Below are 21622 nucleotides of genomic sequence, written 5' to 3' on the forward strand. Positions count from 1 at the left end.
ATAGATATGGATATAAATATATAAACTGTGGGTAGATAATCACCATATGTAAAAACTAGTGCTACCTTGTACATAAATATCATTCATATGCAGTACTTCATTCCCGTATTGTTTACTTCTGATGAACAATTACTTGTCCTAAGTATCAACAAGGTAAAATGTCATCATCATCATCATCATTCTAACACCTTTCTTCACAAATACATGAGGTATGGGGAATTCAGTAAAGAAGTGAAACCCAACAAAAAAAAAGTTAAGAAATGATCGCAGATTCCTGATTTTTTTAATGGAAAACGAATCTGGTAAAGGCTGTTGGTATTCAGAATAAGTACAGAAAAACTAGACATATGCAGAAATATGGGGCCTCGCTCAAGTGAAACAATTCGCATATGAAAATCCATAAGGAGTTGCAGTTAAGCACAACTTGGGGGTTGGCTAGAGATGCACTTTTCTTTTGACAAATCTCCGATTGGCCGGGCAACTCCGAGAAGACAAACGGCTGACATTTACGGATGTTTGCCTCTCTCATGTAAATGCATATATCTGCTGTGTGTGCAACTCATATATAACGAAAGAATCACCAAACAGGCAAGGGATGGGCTGGGATGATGATGGTTGAAGGCCACGACGGAGTGTATATGGACTGTAATTTTTGTGTTGTAGGTTCGGCAGGTACTCGAATCATTTACTGTTATGTTACTCACTACACTATAGTAATAAATGGTGGAGTATGTGGACATGAATGGGCTGGATGGTCTGGTACTGTGATTAGTAGCGGGACATACAGGAGGTATATGTTGTTGAGATGGGTAATATTGGTTGCCCGGTAAGGTGCATTTCAGGTGTGAGAGAAAAAAATATGGTGTGCATGTTTGAAAATGGAATCCTTTCTAGAAGAGAACAGATTGACAACCAGGGTATATGAGCGACAAAACGAAAGTGAAGTGAAAGTACTAGAGACACAGACAGTTCAATGGAGAGATGAAATTTCAAAATTTGCTAGGGTCAGATGTAACACTCTGACAGCCAACCCAACAACTGATTGCCTTAGGCTGATGACGGTGATGATGAAGTTGAGCATGATATGCAGATACTGTTAGTGAAATAGGGGTTAAGAGGATGTAGATGTTGAATGAAAATCAGGATAGCTGCAAAATTTTGACATTATTGGTTGAATGGATTAAGGATTGTCGGTGTGAGAAGGTACAGCTGTGAGAACATAAAAGTGTGTTAATACAGATGTGGTGATATGCAGATGTGACTGAAGGAAAACCGGACCTGAGAAGGGAGCAGGGTTTGTACTCGACAAGTGTGTGATCTCACAAGTGTGAGAACACGTAGGAGTGGTGGCATATGTGTATGATAATACATGCTCGAGACAGCATACAGATAGATGGTTACTAAAGGTGGTTACTAAAAGGTCAAAAAATAAAGGTGGAAATATCTGTAGCTGAAATGGTTCGTGAGTATGAAGCGATACAGGTGTAAAGTGAGTATTGTGAGACGTGAAAGATGTGATGAGACGATGAAAATAGGATGTAAACATATACATACCGGTACGGAATTTGGTGGCGATAGCTGTAAGAGTATATTATAGTGATGCCATATGGGTGTGTAAGCATTATATATGTGTGAAAATTTGGTTGGTGAGAAGGGAGGAAAAACGATAATGGATAGGGCTGAACGGTGCGGCAGTGTAGACTCTCTACAGTAGAGGTTTGGTGGTGCACAGTCGGCCCAAGAAATGACAGTCACAGAAGAGTGTCCAGAAGATTTCGTTCTATATAATGCACATAGTCTTCTTTACATCTTCACAAGAGTGAAACCTATTATGCAAAAACATTAGACAAATGCCAAAGTACCGGAACATGAAAAACTTGTAGGAAGCAATTCATTAGTTACGATAATAGGAAATCGCAAACGGAAATATTTGATATTTCAGAACTATCGCTCAGGAAGTCAGGAAAAAGTTTTCAGAATTATAATCGACTACGGTAACATGCAGTCTTTTTTTTTTTTAATATATATAGAGAGAAAACTAAAAAGAAAATGACAAATATACTGTTAAAGTCTGACAATATTATTTATAAACTAAGTTACATTAGAATACTAGTGAATAAATTACTGTAAAGCATTTTATTGTCGCTTCTCTCGTCTCAGTCGACGACGACAAAGTGAGAAATCGGCGTTAGTAGGTTATTATAAATGGCTTGATCAATAAGCACAAACAGAGACAACTTTTACTTAAAAGGCATGCAATTATTATACTTCATTTGGTAAGTTTTCCATTAAGGAAATTTTATGGAAGACGTGGTGTAAGCCAGAGGACTATCAGTGAATGACTTATAAAGAAAGTTCCCCGAAGTTTTGCTGAGAATCGAAGCTCATCGGAAAATGCCTAACTTGTGTCATAGTCTATTGTCTTCAGTGTCTAAACGACTGGCAAGAGTAATAAAATGGAGGTTCATAAACAAATCACTGACTTTATAACTTTCAAATCAGCATTTTCAGTTAAGCAGGACATACCGCTTCATTTGAAAAGAAAGACATTACAGGTTACATGATAGGGCAAAAGTACGAGATTTTTGCTCTGCAAAAGTTTGTAAGTTAATGTTTTGGTCCTCTTGATTGTCTAGTGTAAGAGAAAAAGGTAACATCTGTCATATCACCTTACAAATGAAAATAATTTTCCATCAATAGGGAATAAAGACGCTAATTACAATTTTTGTATGCGAGTAGATGACATGGAATAAAAGGCAGAAAAGTCTAGCAGCAACCTCTCGTATAATAGCCTAAGAATAATTATATTGTTTTGGCACCCTTATTGTTATTGGTACGAAAATATAGTCTTGAAAGATACACAAGTGAAAGTGCACAGGTGTGAAGGGATACAGGTGTGGAGTGCGAGTGTTGAGAGGTGACAGGTGTGGTGATCCGGTAAGAATATTGATAGTAAATACTGTACCGTATGAAAATATGGGTCTCAAGGTTGGACAAAAGTAGAATGCAATATATTCAATACTGGATGCATAAGAAAAAAGAAAGGAACGGAATACATACGGAACAATCAAGTATGAGGCTAATTAAATAAACATTGTAATAAAAAAACATGCAGTAACGAATCATAAATTATACTAGAACAGATCATGCAGCTGCGAATGATGCATAAGGTAAAGAGTGCACTAAATCTTTTACACGAGAGTATGGCGAATGCAGCATTAAAATATGCACGAATGGCGCACGCAAATGAAAGTATCAAAACATGCACTGTCAGGAACACGAAAAATGCAGTAAGAGTACAATAACAAATTTATGCAAAAAGTACACATACATATAAAAGTGGTGGACTATTTGTTATGCTGGGACATGCGTTAGAAAAAAGAGGAGTAAATATGGAATATAGGATGCAGCAGTAAAAAAAGCTCAGTGGGGTGATGCTGAAATTATGAAATACAAACAGAAAGTTAAAGAGACGGAATTAGAAATTATGCCAAAATAATTGCAATGACGAATCATCAGAAAAGGTGCATGCAGTAAAAAATCATACACAAAAAGTTAGTCTCTTTAACAGAATGAAGCATATATTAGTTTAGTCTTGCTGCCAACGGACGATTTTATTCATCCTGAGGGCGACTGTTCCAACTAGAGAGGTCATTACGACCTTTATCCCGTTCTACGCCATGACATGCTTATTTCACTGCCATCATATAATTTCATAAAAGGGTCAACAAAGAGTGTTTCTAACCCCGCTACTACAGGGGTTTCTGCAAAGTCAGTAAAATCCTACGGAAATATAAATATAAAAATACGTCATCGGACTGATTTTAAATAATAATATATTCACTGCGAATTTAACCATCTTAATCTATCTATCTATATACCTAGGCTGAGGAAATGGAGGTAGCCGAGACAGGACGACATACTCCCAATTTACTCATCCACTGAAACACGTTCATTCGCATCTTAGCCCCAAGAGGAGATGGGACAGATCCTCACCGCACCACACTGCACGAGGGTCAACTGCGCAGTGCAATCAGCGACATCCGCAGCAGGGCCCGACAGCAGAGGTGGTTTACCTCTGCCACATCATAACCATCTTAAGCTGCACAAAATCATGTTGCCGTAGCAGGAATTTCGTGGAAGGAGTTGCCATCGTACTGCATGGCTTAGGTAAAGCACATAGTATGGACTGTAAGGTCTGCGTGACTTGAGTGCAAAGGTAACCATCTCTCTCTCTCTCTCTCTCTCTCTCTCCAGATAAATGAATGAAAAATATCGACCTATCATCAATTTCTTCCCTTTTAATCACGAGGCAGAAAAACCCTGTTATGCATAATGCAGCTGTATCTGAAGCGCTTCTCTCGTACATAATTTCGCGTCACAAAAAACATTTCGTGAAGACGTGAAATCTCTCTGAAATCCTAAGGTTAACAAATTCATTGCCATGACATACTTCTCTGATACATTCCGAATACGGCAAGAAATTTTTTTTCGCCGTAGGAGAGACTTTCCAATCTGACAGGTTAGATAAATCGGTAGTCTTCCATTATATCCTCACTATATCTTTTTTAGGTTGCATTATATTGTGTGATTGTAGTATAGAAAAAAAAAAATACTCGTGTCATTAGAATGAAGGTGTTAACTCCTGAATCAGGAGACGTATTTTTCTGGTTCATTCTTGCTGCCTCAAGAGATTTTAGTCGTCTTAAGGGGAAATTTTAAAAATCAAAGCAGAAGTTAAAACTACTCGTATAACTAACTCCGTAGTTCGAGAAATATATCCGAATATGAATGAAATAATATGGAATGAGAAATAATTAAATAAAAAAATCGTGATGTTAGAGTGAATCCATTCTGTCAGTGACGTACTTTTTATTCATTCTTGCAAGAACCCATCAGGAGGGTCCACTAAAGCCATAGAAGCCCCATTCAGGTTCATCAAAGCTGGTTCCTGTCTAGTCAGGTCGTTTACATCTATTCAGGCCAGATCAGGAAATGTCAGGTCAGATCATGGCAATGCAGTTCCGGTAAGACCAATTCAGACTCAGTTTGGCCCATTCAGATCACGGCGGTTCATGCATGTGATATGCATCCATTCAGGCTCAGTCAGGTTAAGTTTGGTTCATGAAGGACCATTCATATCCACTCTCGTCCGTTGAGGTCCTCTTAGAATATGTCAGAATTAGTTAAGCCCATCCTGGCCATTAAATCTACTCAGTTCACTGAAGTCCATTTAGGTCATTCAGATCCATTCGGATACGTCAAGTCATCCAAGTCCATTCATGTCATCCAAGTCCATTTAAGACATCGAAGCCCCGTCAAGTCATCCAAGTCCATTTAAGACATCGAAGCACCGTCAAGTCATCCAAGTCAGTTCAAGTTATCTAAGTCCAATCAGGTCATTCAAGTCTATTCAGGTCATTCAAGGCTATTCAGATCATTCAAATCTATTCAGGTCATTCAAGTTCATTCAGGTCATTCATGTCCATTCAAGCAATTAAAGTCCGTTCAAGTCATGCATGTCTGTTCAAGCAATTCAAGTCCGTTCAAGTCCATTCAAGTAATTCGAGTCCATTTTAGTCATTCAAGTTCATACAGGTCGTCTACATGCATAAAGGTTTAGTAAGGTCAGTTTAGGTCTTGAAGATGACCAATCTTAAAACTTCCTCATATAAATCTAATGAATTCGTCAAACGAACGCGTATTGCCTGCCATCACTAAAAAGATTATTAAGAAATTCTCTCACAATCGGACTCATATCATCGCAGCTTCGCCAAAATCACATCAATTCAAATTAGACAGACACACACATGCAGACAGACACACACATGCAGACATACACACAGATACAGATTATTACATCGTCACCTAGAATTTTGTCCACCACATTTCACACCCTTTTAGTGTTTCAGTCTAGAAAAAACTAGATCAGTAATCCTCTGGCAGTCGGAGGCATATCATCGCAGCTTCGCCAAAATTTTTAAACCATAAGCCAATTATCCTGGGGTACTGCCCATAAAGTTTGAATAAGATTTGCCCACTTGATTCTGAGATATTTTGATAACAGCCAGGCAAGCAGAGACACAAACACACACACAGATGCACACATACAGACACACATGCACAGTTGCAGGCAATTACTGTATCATCTCACTAGGTGAGCAAAAACAACAAAACAACAACAAAAACATTTACATGCATTGTACTCACATACCTGGCATGTCACGTGTGAGGTAAAAATGCATCGTCGTAGTGAAGGACTTACCACTTTGATATGATTAGGTAATTTCAAATGTGGTAGCATTTCTAGGAATGGTTCTATTGCTCTGATTCTCTTTACTCATTTTCAGAAGTGAGATGCTTCACTTCAGCTTTAGTGAACTGAGTGAAACCACAACGCATCACACCACAGCACCCTCGCATACCAAACTACATACAGTTACCCTCCCGTGCTACATCTCACCAAAGGCATTAACCGAATGACGCGGAAGCTCTTGCCTGAGTTATAATTGATTGTTTATGTTTAATTTGAAATTCTTGCTACCTGCAGACAGCTTTATTCAGCTAAGAAACTTTTCATACTAGAAGAGTCAGATACAATCTTTAGCAGCTGCTTCAGTACGAGAGGTCTTTCCTAGATTCGATAAAACTGTTTGAGACTAGAAACATGAAAAAAATGTCACCCAACTGAAAGGATCAAGTTCTTTCAGTGTACATGGATAAATAGATCATAAAAAGTAAATCAATGAGTTAGATGTTCTTTGGCCTTGCACAAGAATGGAAACCTTTATATTCTGTAGTCTTCTCAAAGAGGCGATTCATTGTTTGTAGATGATCAGTAGTCGAATATCAGCATTGGAATCATGCCTGCTCATGAGGTTGATTTTTTTCCAAACAAATCGTTTATTTTTTGAAAGCTCTTTATTGAGATGTTTGTAAACAACTGATGACTCCACTGTGTAACAAAGAATTTGTTTATTCAATTTTTGTGGTCTTGTTAAACTCAGTTTTCCACGCTGATTCCAATGGTGTATGTTTTGTTTGTCTATCTCTAGGTTTTTGTCAGCAATTGGCAATAGATCATTTCCCTCTTGTTACTGCATGCCGATGTAATGGCTGACGTCACACACACACACACACACACACACAGGGATTCAACCGAGGCGGACGTGCGACATCGGCGCTCCATACCGAACCAACATGGCCAGTGGCATTACCTAAATTAGTATCTTTGTATGAGTCAAGCTCTGTACCAGGTTGGACTAAATGATTTTTCATTATCAAAAGGAAAAAAATATTAAGTTTAAACAAGACTTGTTCAAGCAGGAAAGAGAACCAAGACGAAAAATACGCTGAGTCATCTGAGGTTTGTTTAGACTACAACAACACGGGGATTGTAAGTACATACTCTGCACTTTTAATATTGCAAAATGGATACATACTTTAGTAAAGCAAATTTGGAAAAGAAAAGGGATCAAGGTAAAATGCAAAATGATGATTTGTACCAAGAACTGGTTGAAGTGGAGACTCACAATAGACTGGCTGAACGTGTAAACAAACTAGAAATGGCTTTCAAAAATGAAATTGATGAAATAAAGAAGCAGATGCACTTGCAAAAGGAAGAAATAGAATAACTAGGAAGGGAGGCCAATTAGAAAGACACAACCATCAGTGAACTAACAGTGGAACTGAGTACACTTAGGAAGAAAATGAGTGAAATGGCAAGTACAGTAGTCAATCACGAGAGTTATGGAAGAATTCAAAAATGACACAGAGACAATTAGGCAAGTAAGTAGTCTTATTGACCAGAGCAGTGATATTGAGGAGAAGATAACACAAGTGAATGAAGCTGTGCAAAGCTACAAAAATGATGTGGAAACCATGTATGCTGAAATGGTGAAAGTAAAGAAAGACTTAGAAACAAGGGTGGAGGAAAAAATCATTAAAAAGGAAGTGAAAAGAATAATCCAAAACAATCCAAAGTTAGTCAGAGATTCAGTAGATATAAACAAATCTATAGTAATCACTGGTATAGAAGAGGAAGAAGTAAAAAACAAGATCACAAGAGACAAAAAGGAGATGGCAAATGTAATGAGCTTATTGAAAGAAGTATCAGAGGAAGTCTGTAGTAAAGACATAGAGGAACACAAAAGGTTAGGGAAATATGAGAAAAGCAAGACAAGACCTCTAAAGGTGACTTTCCAGAGTGTAAACACTGTGGAAGAGATACTAAAAAATGCAAAGAATCTTATGGAAAAAGAGGAGTTCAAAAATGTATGGATAAAAAGATGCCTAACACAAGAGGAACTGGAATTACTGAAAGAGAAAAGGGAAGAAGCAAAAACAAAAAATGAGGGAAGATCAGAAGAGGAGAGAAGAATTTTTTTTACTAAGTAATAGGATTGCAGGTACGAAAGTGGTACACAAACAGGATGGAAGAAAAAGGAGGAAGGTAATAGAACCATGTCATGACAAGTATATAAACAAGATGATAAAGTTGATGTACTCAAATGTGGATGGAATGGTATCTAAATTACTAGAGATGAATGATTATGCCAGAGAAAATCCATCCATCCATCCATCCATTGCCAGACGCCATGTATCCCAAACGGGGTGGCCAAGGGCTTAGAGTTAATTGTTTTACAGGGAGGGGCACTAATCCTCCACCAACCCCACTTGACACGTCAGAGAAAATGAACCACAAATAATATGCCTAACTGAAACAAAATTAACACCAAGGATATCCAATGACATACTAAACTTAGAGGAATACAATATATGGAGAAGAGACAGAAATTTAAAAAAAAGGAGGAGGAATTATAATATTAACTAAGAAAAATCTAAAAGTCAATGAAATAAAACTAGATATACCATCACAAGTAGAAATGACTGCAGTAGAGATCAACACATCTGAAGGTAAAGTAATTGTAGCCAATTTGTACATGCCACCCAGATCAAACCCATGGGAAAGAGATGAATATGAGGACCTGGCAGAGAGTACAATTCAGAGTTTAAGATCATTACTACATAAAATGGAAGAGAAATCAGAAAGAATTATACTAACTGGGGATTTCAATACAAATATAAATTGGAATACTCTAGATATAATTTTTTTTACTAAGTAATAGGATTGCAGGTACGAAAGTGGTACACAAACAGGATGGAAGAAAAAGGAGGAAGGTAGTAGAACCATGTCATGACAAGTATATAAACAAGAAGATAAAGTTGATGTACTCAAATGTGGATGGAATGGTATCTAAATTACTAGAGATGAATGATTATGCCAGAGAAAATCCATCCATCCATCCATCCATTGCCAGACGCCATGTACCCCAAACGGGGTGGCCAAGGGCTTAGAGTTAATTGTTTTACAGGGAGGGGCACTAATCCTCCACCAACCCCACTTGACACGTCAGAGAAAATGAACCACAAATAATATGCCTAACTGAAACAAAATTAACACCAAGGATATCCAATGACATACTAAACTTAGAGGAATACAATATATGGAGAAGAGACAAATTTAAAAAAAGGAGGAGGAATTATAATATTAACTAAGAAAAATCTAAAAGTCAATTAAATAAAACTAGATATACCATCACAAGAAGAACTGACTGCAGTAGAGATCAACACATCTGAAGGTAAAGTAATTGTAGCCAATTTGTACATGCCACCCAGATCAAACCCATGGGAAAGAGATGAATATGAGGACCTGGCAGAGAGTACAATTCAGAGTTTAAGATCATTACTACATAAAATGGAAGAGAAATCAGAAAGAATTATACTAACTGGGGATTTCAATACAAATATAAATTGGAATAATCTAGATATAATTAGCCAAGAGTGCTGTTGGGACCAAAAGCTCCTGGATCTCGTACAAGAGTTCTTCCTAACGGAACATGTGAGGGAAACCATCAGAAAAAGAGGACTTGATGTACCTTCAGTGCTAGATCTAATATTTACCAGGCAAGAAAATGATATTGACAGTTTAATATATCGCCCTCCACACGGCAAAAGCGATCATGCAGTACTAAATTATAACTTCAGGATAGCATATGACATAGTAAACAGCAATGACAGTTACAAAAAAGAGCCTAAACTATAAAAAGGGAAATTATCAAAACCTAAAGAATTATTTCTTAGAAGTTGATTGGGAAAATGAGCTTAGAGGACAAGATTTAAATGCTGTATATAAAAAATTCTGTGAATTTTATGAAATAGGAGTCCAGAAGTACATCCCACAGCACAAAGAAGCAGATAAGAAAATACAGAAATGGTTCAATACAGAATGTAAAAAATCAAAAGAAAGAAGAGATATGTTGTGGAATAGATACAGAAGACACAATAGTGAAAGGGCGTATAATAATTACAAACAGGCAAGAAACGATTATACAAGAATAAGGAGGGAAGCCCAAAAACAGTTTGAGGAGGATATAATAAATAAAAGTAGTGATCAACCAAAGCTGTTTTACAGGTATATCAGAAGCAAAACCAAAGTAAATGATATAATATAATCAATTACGGACGAGGGAGTCACTTATACACAAGAGAAAGATATTTGTGAAGCACTAAATAAGAATTTCCTATTAGTTTTTACAGAAGAAAAAATTTTGAGAGGGACTATGTGGAACATGCATGTCCACACATACTACCAGATATACAAATAGCAGAAAAAGTAATACAGGAGGAGTTAAGTAGATTAGACAGAGGAAAAGCAAGTGGTCCTGATGAAATTTCATGTTGGGTACTATGAGAATGTGCAAAGGAGTTAAGTAAACCATTATTTTTAATTTTCAAGAAATCCTTGAGTCAAGGTAAACTACCTGATATTTGGAAGAAAGCAAATATTGTCCCCTTATTCAAGAAAGGAAATAGACAAAATCCACTCAACTACCGACCAGTATCACTGACCAGTGTTGTAAGCAAGGTATTAGAAAAGCTTATAAGAAAAGCTTGGATAAATCATCTAGAAGAACACAGTATGATAACAGAAAGACAGTTTGGTTTCAGAAAAGGAAAATCATGTGTTACTACTCTGTTGAGCTACTATGACAGAGTAACAAACACAATACAGGAAAGGGAGGGATGGGTGGACAGTATCTCTTTGGATTTCAAGAAAGCTTTTGACACAGTACCGCGCCAAAGACCTTTATGGAAACTGTACCATCAAGGAGGAATTCGAGGCAAACTGTTTTGTTGGATGCAAGACTTTCTCATAAAAAGAGAAATGAGAACAGTACTAAGAGGAAACTACTCATCATGGAAAGAAGTGACTAGTGGAGTACCACAGGGTTCAGTGCTGGCACCAATCATGTTTTTAGTGTATATAAATGATATAAACAGTAACACTGGAAATGAGAGCTATCTGAATATGTTTGCAGATGATGCAAAATTACAAAGGAGAATTACTAACACAGACTCTTGTAAAGAGCTACAAGAAGAATTAAATAAACTTCATGAATGGAGTAGTACATGGCAAATGGAATTCAATGTGGACAAGTGTCATGTAATCAAGTTTGGTAAAAGTGGAAAGAGACCTGATTGGGATTATAAGTTAGGAAATAAAACCCTATACACATCAGAGAGAAAGACCTAGGTGTGATCATCAATAACAGACTATCTCCGGCTGACCACATTAGCGAGAAGGTACAGAACATGTATACACTGCTTGCAAATATGAGAATAGCATTCACATACATAAATGAAGACATGCTAAGAAGGATAATAACTTCATTCATCAGACCAACCCCGGAGTATGCATCAGTAGTATGGAGTCCTCATCTCAAAAAACACATAGACAAGATTGAAAAAGTTCAAAGGGCCACTACAAAATGGATACCAAGACTAAATAAACTGAATCTACCAACACTACAGGAGAGAAGGAAAAGAGGTGACATGATAATGCTATATAAGTGCATATCAGGGAAGGAGAAAATAGACGTAAATGATTACTTAACATATGGAGAAGCATCAGAAAGAGGACACTGCAAAAAACTGCATAAGAAGAGAGGTGATATAAACGTAAGGAAATTCAGTTTCCCAAACAGAGCAATTGATCAATGGAATGCACTACCGAATGAAATAGTGTGTGCCAAAATAATTCACAAATTTAAGGATATGTACGATAAATATGGTTTAAGACACGGGACAGTACGAGCTTGACTCATTACTGTAAAGATACAATTAGGTAAGAATTAGGTAAGGTAAGAACACACACACACACACACACACACACACACACACACACACACACACACACACACACACCATCTGTGTCCATGCAGATGTGGATGATATGACCACTATTACGTCATGCAATGCAGATCAAGTCAGTTCATTCAATGAGCTAGACTCACGTTGCTAGTTCGGCAGGTCGACGTGTTTTTTAGCTGTTCCTAAAGGTTGCACATTTTCTTATGTATATGAGGAATATATTGGACCGAAGATGATCAAACACAAAATCCACCTTGATACCAAATTTGCTCATGCATACAAAGCATAGTTTGGCACGGCAACTGGCGATCAAGATAAGCATTGGGCTCCGCACTACACCTGTGGTAGCTGTCACTCTGTGGTTGAAGCTTGGCTATGAGGAGCAGGTAAGTAGATGACTTTCGCAGTTCCAAGAGTGTGGCGAGAGCCTAATAATCACTACGGCGATTGCATGGTTGATATAAGTGGTGCAAAGAGCTTTAAGGGCAGAAAGAATATAGTATATCCAAATTTGCCTTCTTCGATCTCTCCAGTGCCTCACAATGATGAGCTGGCGATTCCAGTCCCTCCTGTGGACACAGAAGTTGTCTCTGACCACAAGGACATCGTCGATAACGAAGGGGAAAGTGATGATTAATCGTATGTTGGAGAATGTTCGAAAGACACTCCACACTTTCCCAGTCAGCAAGAACTGGACGACTTGGTCCAAGATCTAGGACTCACCAAGTCCAATGATGAGCTGCTGGCATCACGTCTAAGTGAATGGAACTTGTTGGATCCCGGTTGCAAGATGAGTAATAGGAATCACCACGGCAAGTTTGCATCCTTCTTCAGATTTTGTGAAGACACCTCGTTGTGTTATTGTTTTAATATTAAGGGTTTGTTCCAAGCCATGGGAGTGGATTACAAGGCCTCAGAATGGCGAGTCTTCATTGACAGTTCTGTGAAAAGCCTAAAAGCTGTACTTCTGCATAATGGCAACGAACTCCAATCAATTCCAGTTGCACATTCTGTGGAAATGAAAGAAGGTTATGAAAATGTGAAGATTTGTCTGACAAAGATCAAGTACTCAGATCACAATTGGGAGGTTTGTGGGGATTTCAAAATGATTTAATTCCTACCTGGAATGAAAGGCGTTTATACGAAGTACTCATGTTATTTTACGCTTGTGGGACCGCTGGAGTGATGCAGAACATTTAGTGAGGAAAGACTGGCCTGTCAGAGAGAGTCTCACACCAGGCTTGTGCAATGTTCTGAGACTCCACTGATCTCCAGGAAGAAGGTATTGCTACCGTTGCTACACATTAAACTTGGTCTTGTAAACAATTTGTGAAAGCCATCGACAGTCATGGTGATGCGTTTCTGCATATCCGATCAATATTTCCCAAGCTGAGCATGGCAAAGGTCAAGGTTGGCATATTCACTGGGCGGCAAGTTCGAAGAATGCTCACAAGCCATGAACTCCAGGGCAAAATGACCAATGATGAAGAACACAGAATGCTTTCACAGCGGTTATGGAAGGTTTTCCTGGCAACCAAAGGAGACCAGATTCCGCACAGCTCATCGATGACCTGAGTGGCGCATTCCACCTGCTTGGATGCAGAATGTCAATCAAATTGCACTATCTGCATTCCCACTTTGATTTTTTTTCAAAAGTAACTTGGATGCAGTTAGTGAGAAGCATGGGGAATGGTTCCACCAGGACATTTTGCTGATGGCAGGTGGAACAAGGCGATGATGGGCGATTACGTTTGGGGATTGTTGCGCGATTGTCATCACCGTTACAGAAGAAAGTCAAGATCAAAAGTGCATTTCTAAATACTATGTGCCCTGCATTCTTTGTGATGTTACTGTTTGCTCATTTTCTAGTTATATTCATAATATACACCCAGAAATATATAAATTCTTTGACATTCTCAACATTATCGAAATGGTAACAAGTTGTAGTTCCTGTCCTTGTACGATACATATGTTGTTGCATAATTACTGTAACTAGATTTACACAAAAACAAATAGCATATTCAGAATCTATGCATTGAAATTGATCAGAAATAGCATAAAAATCAACATTAACAAAAAATTGGTTTAAGTTTGTTACACAGTGATAAGCCAGTAGGTCAATAGTAACTAAGATCTTTTGAGCTGCTTATTGCATCATGTTTGGGGAGTTTTCATTTTCTTTATTCACTAAGTAAACAAATGGTGAGTCTGTTGTAAAGTTCTATTCCTGCATCCGACAGTAAATCTGGTATTGTTCCATCTTCTTTTGGGCCTTTCCTCTTTTCATGCATAGAAAACTTCACTTCATCTGGTGTTATCTCTAGTATTTCACTTATGTAAACTGAAAAGGTGTCTGTTTTTACCATGGTCTTTGATGCATGCAGTTCGCTACATAACACTTCAGCTTTCTTCACTTTCTTTTATCTGCACATTATGACTTCACCATTTTTGTCTTTTACTGATATAGTTTGTTGCTTTAACCCATCCCATCTGGCACATATTCCCTCAAACCCTTTCCATAGCCTGGGATTCCTGAGCAAATTGTGAAAATCGTCTATTTTTAAACCTTCATATCTCAATTAATACTTAACCAAAAACAGAAAACAGAGTGTCATAATACTCATCAATCCTTCGACTTTAAGCTGATTGCATCAGATGGTCCATGAATTGCTTGTAGGGAAAGTGAGTGAGGGGAAAGGGGGCAGATTTTGTTGTTTTTTTGCTGGTGTCCGTTCGCTTGGCAGAGGTTCAGTGACACAACAAAGGCTTAGACTAGCCCCCCACAATAATAACACTTCGATAAGACTTCCAGAAGAACAAAATCCACCACAAGCACTATTTACGTGAAAAAATTTCCATTATTGGCTGTACTTGCTGCTTGGAGGCTGGTAACCACAGCAATGAACTTGAGGCCGGCTGCCTGCTCACCTCATCACCACACCGCCTTACAGACAGACAGACACTCTCTCTCTCTCTCTCTCTCTCTCTCTCTCTCTCTCTCTCACACACACACACACACACACGCACACACACTCGGAGATGTATGTTTGGCTTGCATTGTTGCTCGATTCTGGCATCACTGTGTGACTAGAAGTCTAAGTATTACAGCTACAACAAACACTACTATTATTACTACTACTATTACAACTACCACTACTACAAGTACTACAACTACTACAAGTACCACTACTGCAACTACCACTACAACTACTACTACTGCAACTACTACTACAACTACCACTATTACAACAACTACTACTACCATTACTACTAAAAATATACTACAAATACTGCTACTACTACTACTACAACTACTACTGTTACTACTGATACATAAAACCTAAAAAGAATATTGTGAACAAAAGAGTTATTCACGTACTGAACAAAGTAATATTTCACGTACTGTCCATAATCGAAAATACTGTACTGTATTTTTCACTATAACAGGTTTTTACCCCCGTGATTTAGACTTATTCATCATAATAAATATACACACACGAACACTTTCAATAAAAAATAAGGCACTGATTCCATCATGAAACAAAATTTCTGCTTCTATTAATCATGTAAATAGACAGAGCCGTAGCATGAGGCCGTGTTTCCTCCTCTCTCCTCACTTCTTCCTCCCTTTCTCCACTCCATTATATTTTCCAATATAATATACATTTTTTGTGATTTATACTTTTTCATCATAACAAACATACACATAAGAAAACTTTCAATAAAATCTAAGGCAGTGATTCCATTATGAAACAAACTTTCTGCTTCCATTATCCATGTAAATAGACAGAGTGGTGGCACGAGGCTTGATGCACCTGGTTTCCTCCTCCAGCATCCCTCCCTCCTTCACCTTCTCCCTTTCTCCACTCCCTACCTCCTCTTCCATCTCCTCATCTGTGCCAATATCCCCCTCTCCATGACCATCAATACATTCTGAACCATTCCCATAATCAGAAAAAGCAGATGAACGTACAGGGGGAAACGATGGGCGCACGGTGAAGGACTCATGTCCTCCACCCTCCTCACATGACGCATAAATACTGACACTATGGCGGTCGCTTTCCTGAGAGGAAGTCACTGTCTCCACTCACAATTGGTGGTAATGTCAACAATTGCACAGTCACTAAGGGTTCTTCTTTCTTGGTCTTTGAACTTCATTGGTGTTGAACTCGGTGGCTGCTGGCACTCAGCCAACGATCCGGAACAAAGAGAACTTTTTGCATAGGTCTATCCATTACAGAGGTAGGTAGGTAACTGAAGCATGACTCAGATGCATGCAGGGGGGTTGCCAGTGGCTGTGTGTGGTGGAAATAACCCCCAGAATATTCAAACAATGCTGCAAATCACTAGATTACATATATGTGTCACCCGGACGGCCCCAGGAGGACATGCATACATGACATCCAGACAAGATGGGTTAATAATGCCAATTTTCTTCAGACCTGTTTCAGACAATATCTTCATTTGATAGATTTTTTGATCTGATTCATGGTTCCCTTTCGTTTTCCTTCTCTTAGTCTCTTGTTGATATGCCTATTTAATTCAGCTTTTTCTGTTTCATGTCTTTGATTTATTATCACCTCATTTCTTCTTTTCATTTTTTAAAATTTGTTGGCTTTGGTTTTGTATTAGTTTTCCCTACTACCTCTGCTGATTCTGTTAACCCTCCTCAGGCAGACCTACAGTTTTGCTTACAACTGAGGTACACCTCAGTCTGTCAGACCCAGCTTTTAAAAAATGCTTTAGTGTCACACATATTTTATATAATGAATTCCTGAATATCTTACAATGTATAAGGTCTTATCAGTAACTGTACAAAACTATATGAATAAGTTTTAATTCACTGAACTCCACATATTTTTATAAAGATTAAGAAAAACTCTCCCAAACTATTTTTTTTTTTTAGTCACCATACACAAAAACAAAGAACTCTATGACCCCAGCACTTGTGTCATAACTTGAGGGATGGAAGACCTTCATTATGGGTATAGTGGATCCCACACAACATAAAATCAACTTGCAAACTCATAGTGAAAAATTTTCCCCCCTCCTCAAGTACACCTGGGTCTCACAGACCCGACATGCAATTCTGAGTGATATATTGCAAAAACATAGAGAGACACGAAAGTAACTCCCCTACACCGTGCATGGGCACAAAAAGTTAGGAAGCTATTGAGAAGGACAGGGATCCCACGCATCTATAAGTTACTGAACTATACCATGGAAAAACTTGCCCGGATCTGTCAAACCCAGGTGTACCTGAGGAGGGTTAAAACTATTGTGTGTTTGTCTTTTAACTCATCAATGCCGCAGTCACCATGACAACCCCGCTGTTGTCGACCATGTGGAATTTGTTGGGCCCCATAGGCTGAACCTACAACAATTTCTCGAATATTCAAAAATCGATTTTGTTTTTCCTTGCAATACTGAAGAGGAGGTTCTGACGCACCTGGCAGTGAAAATTTCAGTTTCCTAGACCCACCCTGTGGCGTGCAATCAAACACGGAAATTCCGTAACTTTAGGCAGCTGATACTAGACACACATAGGTATTGCAGTGAAGCAACATTGCACTTTTTTTTAAACCAAAAAACATTGTCAATTGTGCTGAAAAGGTGTGAAATAATTAGATATGTGTATTTTGAAGGTTTTCAGTATATATTATGCAAGATCTGAATTATATGGAACATGGAATATGGGTGTACCAGAGAGGAAAAGTTTGAACGTAATGGTGTCTGAGTAGTATGTGTGGAGTGATGCATATGGATCGAGTGAGAAATGATGAAGTGCGAAGGAGAACTGGAATTTTACAGAAAATGGTTGATTTAGTTAAGCAGAGGGTGTTGCAATGGTTTGGGCATATGGAGGGAATGGATAATGAGTGACTGGTGAAAAAGATAACTAGATCTGACGTGAGAGGTGTAAGACTGAGAGGAAGACCACGAAAAGGATGAATGGACAGTGTAAAAAGAGCACTGGATGTGCAAGGAAAGTCTGTTGAGCAAGGAAGAGTGAATGTGCATGATAGGAATGGCTGGAAAAAAACTGTGAAGGAAAAAATGATGATGCAGCCCTGAGGGGATATTCTCCCGCATTTGGTCTGGTCAGCTGATCAGGTCAGGTGCGAGTAAGGGGATGGGTCCAATATGATGTGGCAGGGGTAAACCAGCTCTGCTGTCGGTCCCTGCTACGGATGTCACTGATTGCACTGTGCAGTTGACCCTCGTGCGGTGTGGTGCAGTAAGGATCTGCCCCTTCTCCCCTTGGGGCTAAGATGCGAATGAATGTGTTTGAGTGGATGAGTGAATTGAAAGTGTGCCGTCCTGTCTTGGCTACCTCCATTTCCTTGGGGGGCGACCCTAAGCATATATATATATATATATATATATATATATATATATATATATATATATATATATATATATATATATATATATATATATATATATATATATAATGATTTTATTTTGCATTTTTATTGTGTTTATGGTAGTAGCTAGTAGCGGTTGACCTGCCATTCGTACCTCGCACAAGCTGATTAGCAGGAAGGGAAGGGAGGCCTTTCCACTCAGGAAAGCATCACGTGAACACAGAAAACGTTCCTGTTATACTTGTAAAACTCAAAGAATATGTAAAATTAGTCAAAACAGTACAACAAACCTGAGCAAATAGGTAAAGATATGAAACAAAAATTAATTTTTCTTTTATTTTCATGTCATTTTTGTTTATCTATCTATCTATCTATTGCCAGACGCCTCAATCCCGTTTGGGGTGGCCACAAACAAATCGCCTCCAAGTTGCCCTGTCCCCCGCCATTTCACTGTCCTGCTCCCAACTCACACCCCCCTCTCTCATATACCTCTCCATCCCATCCCTCCATCTCATCCTCGGCCTCCCCCTCCCTCTTCCCTCCTCCACCTCACTCACATACACTCTCTTCGTCAGTCTTTCACCCTCCATCCTCTCCACATGGCCAAACCACCTCAGTGTGTTCCTCATAACGCTTCCTATCACATCCACATCCACACCACAATGCTCCTTTATATCCTCATTCGTCAGCCTGTATCTCCATGTGACTCCACAGGCTCCTCTTAAATAACTCAATTCCACAGCTCTCACTCTTGACTTGTGTCCTTCCAACAACGTCCAAGCTTCACTTCCGTACGTTAGAGTTGGTATCACAATACTGTCACGTAGTAATTTTATCACTTCCATGCTCACTTCCCTGTTTCTTATCACTGTTTTCAAAGAACCAGCAACCTTTCTTCCCTGCTGTACCCTTTCAAGAACTTCACCCTCCAAACCTCCATCCTTACTCATCACACTACCCAAGTACTTAAACGTACTCATATTTTCCAATTCCTCACCATCCAACCTCGCTGTACATTCACTGACCTCACCTCTCTCAACGACCATCACTTTACTCTTCCCTACATTCACCTTTTGATTCCGTTTCTTACACACTCTCCCAAACTCATCCACCAAGCCTTGCAGCTCCCCTTCGTCTTCATTCAACAACACACTATCATCTGCAAACAACAGTACAGGGAGTTTCCAAACACTATCCTCTCTCACCAAGGCCACTCCAACATCCACTACCCTATCTTGTACCTCTTTTATTACCCCATCCATGTACAGATTGAACAACCATGGAGACATGACACATCCCTGTTTCAACCCAGCTTTTTTTGTTTATGCCTGTGTTTAAAATAATAATCATGAACAGGGTGGTTGTGTGTGTTTCGCAACAGAGAAAGATGATATTTTCTGTCTGGGTCGAGAGGTGTGGGAGTGTGAAGTGGATGTCAGTCTCACGTCCCAGATTTTCCTTCACTTCTTAAAAGTTTTCACAGTTTTCTGCAAGTCTCACTGCATCGAATGATCCAAACCAGTACAACAAACCTGAGAAAACAGGTAAAAATATCCAAACAAAATTTGTATTTTTCTCTCATAATGATTCGCTTTTTGTTTGTGCCTGTATTGAATCATAATCATAAACTGGGTGATTGTGTGTTTTGCAAGGGAGGACAAAGATGAAATTTTCTGTCTGAGTCGAGATCATGGGTGTAGTTGTGCTTGTTTAGGCATGGCCACGAGCGAGAAAAATCGAAAATCCACTCATCATAGAGCATGCTCTGAACTGCTTGATGGGGTGTATGGGAAAGTAGTGTAGGTCAGTCCCAAGACTTTCAAAACATTCATTAACGTCCCAAAAATTTTCGTCGATTTTTCTACACCGCGCTAGAATGACAACGACGGCCAAGCTACGGTAAAAAGTCATTTGACACAGCGGCCACAGAGGGGTTAGAGTCTGAATTTTTTTTTTTTTTTTTTTTTTTTTTCTAAGTGAAAGGCAGCTTTGTTTTTGCTTTATTTTATTGGGCATATATTTTCATTTTCACTCAGCTTCTTTCTTTCACTTCTGAAATGAATCTCTGAGCAATCCACCAGTTTATGGTCACTTCCAATATTACTTTGTTGATAAATGCGGCATAAGTGGTTGTGTTGTTCTTATTTGCTGTAATGGTCTGTTTCATTCTTTGTTTCTCCATTTAGACTTGTGCAAGTCCATGTTCTCTTCATTCTTTTGTGAAAGAATGTGTTCATTATTCTCATGATATACATTTCAGCAAAATTTACCACCATTTCACCTCTGTCACTACTCTCTCCAACACCAGCTTTTCCCATACATGCTTCTCCATTTTTCAATTTACCAACATTTGGATCCAAAGCTCCCATGGCTATGGAATATATGGTCTTTTCTACCTTTTTAATGAGGATGATGTCATTGCTTGTTTCTATTTCTTCACCGTCGCCATGAGAAATGAGTGCATACACTTCTATTACTTTGTCAGTGTATCGTTTCCAAAGTTTATTTACAATCCATGGTATTCTGTCAGACACACTCTTAAATTTAACAATGTTTTCTGAAAGATTTCTGTTAATTAGAAATCGTGCACCACTAACTCTCTCATTCTGCCTTTCTTTGCAATAAATTAGGTGGCTGCTGTCTTGACTGATTTGAATTTACTACTTTTCTGTGTATCCCACTCAGACCTATAGAATACCAAGTAATGTTTTCCAGTTCAGTCATGAAGACATTAAGTTTGCAATCTTTTGTAAGGCTTCTTACAGGGGACATGTAGATTTTCATAATTTTCGGTTTGTTTAATATCCCAGTTTGTGATTTGCCAAGACAGTACCTACTCATTTTCAGTGGCACATTGCCTTTAAGCTCAGGAGGCATTGCAGTTGGATCTTAAGTAGACGATGATCCAACAGGAATGCCCATAAAATCATTTCCAGTAAAAGTGGTTGAGGGATTGTGTCAAATGATCTCATCTCCCTGCCACATATTCTGGTGAGATAAAAATTTTCTGCCACCTTATTCACTGTTATAGTATAATTAAT

The sequence above is a fragment of the Coenobita brevimanus genome, chromosome 30 (assembly GCF_032717465.1).
Source record: "Coenobita brevimanus isolate Jiangsu-jjx chromosome 30, ASM3271746v2, whole genome shotgun sequence".
NCBI classification, from domain to species: domain Eukaryota; kingdom Metazoa; phylum Arthropoda; class Malacostraca; order Decapoda; family Coenobitidae; genus Coenobita; species Coenobita brevimanus.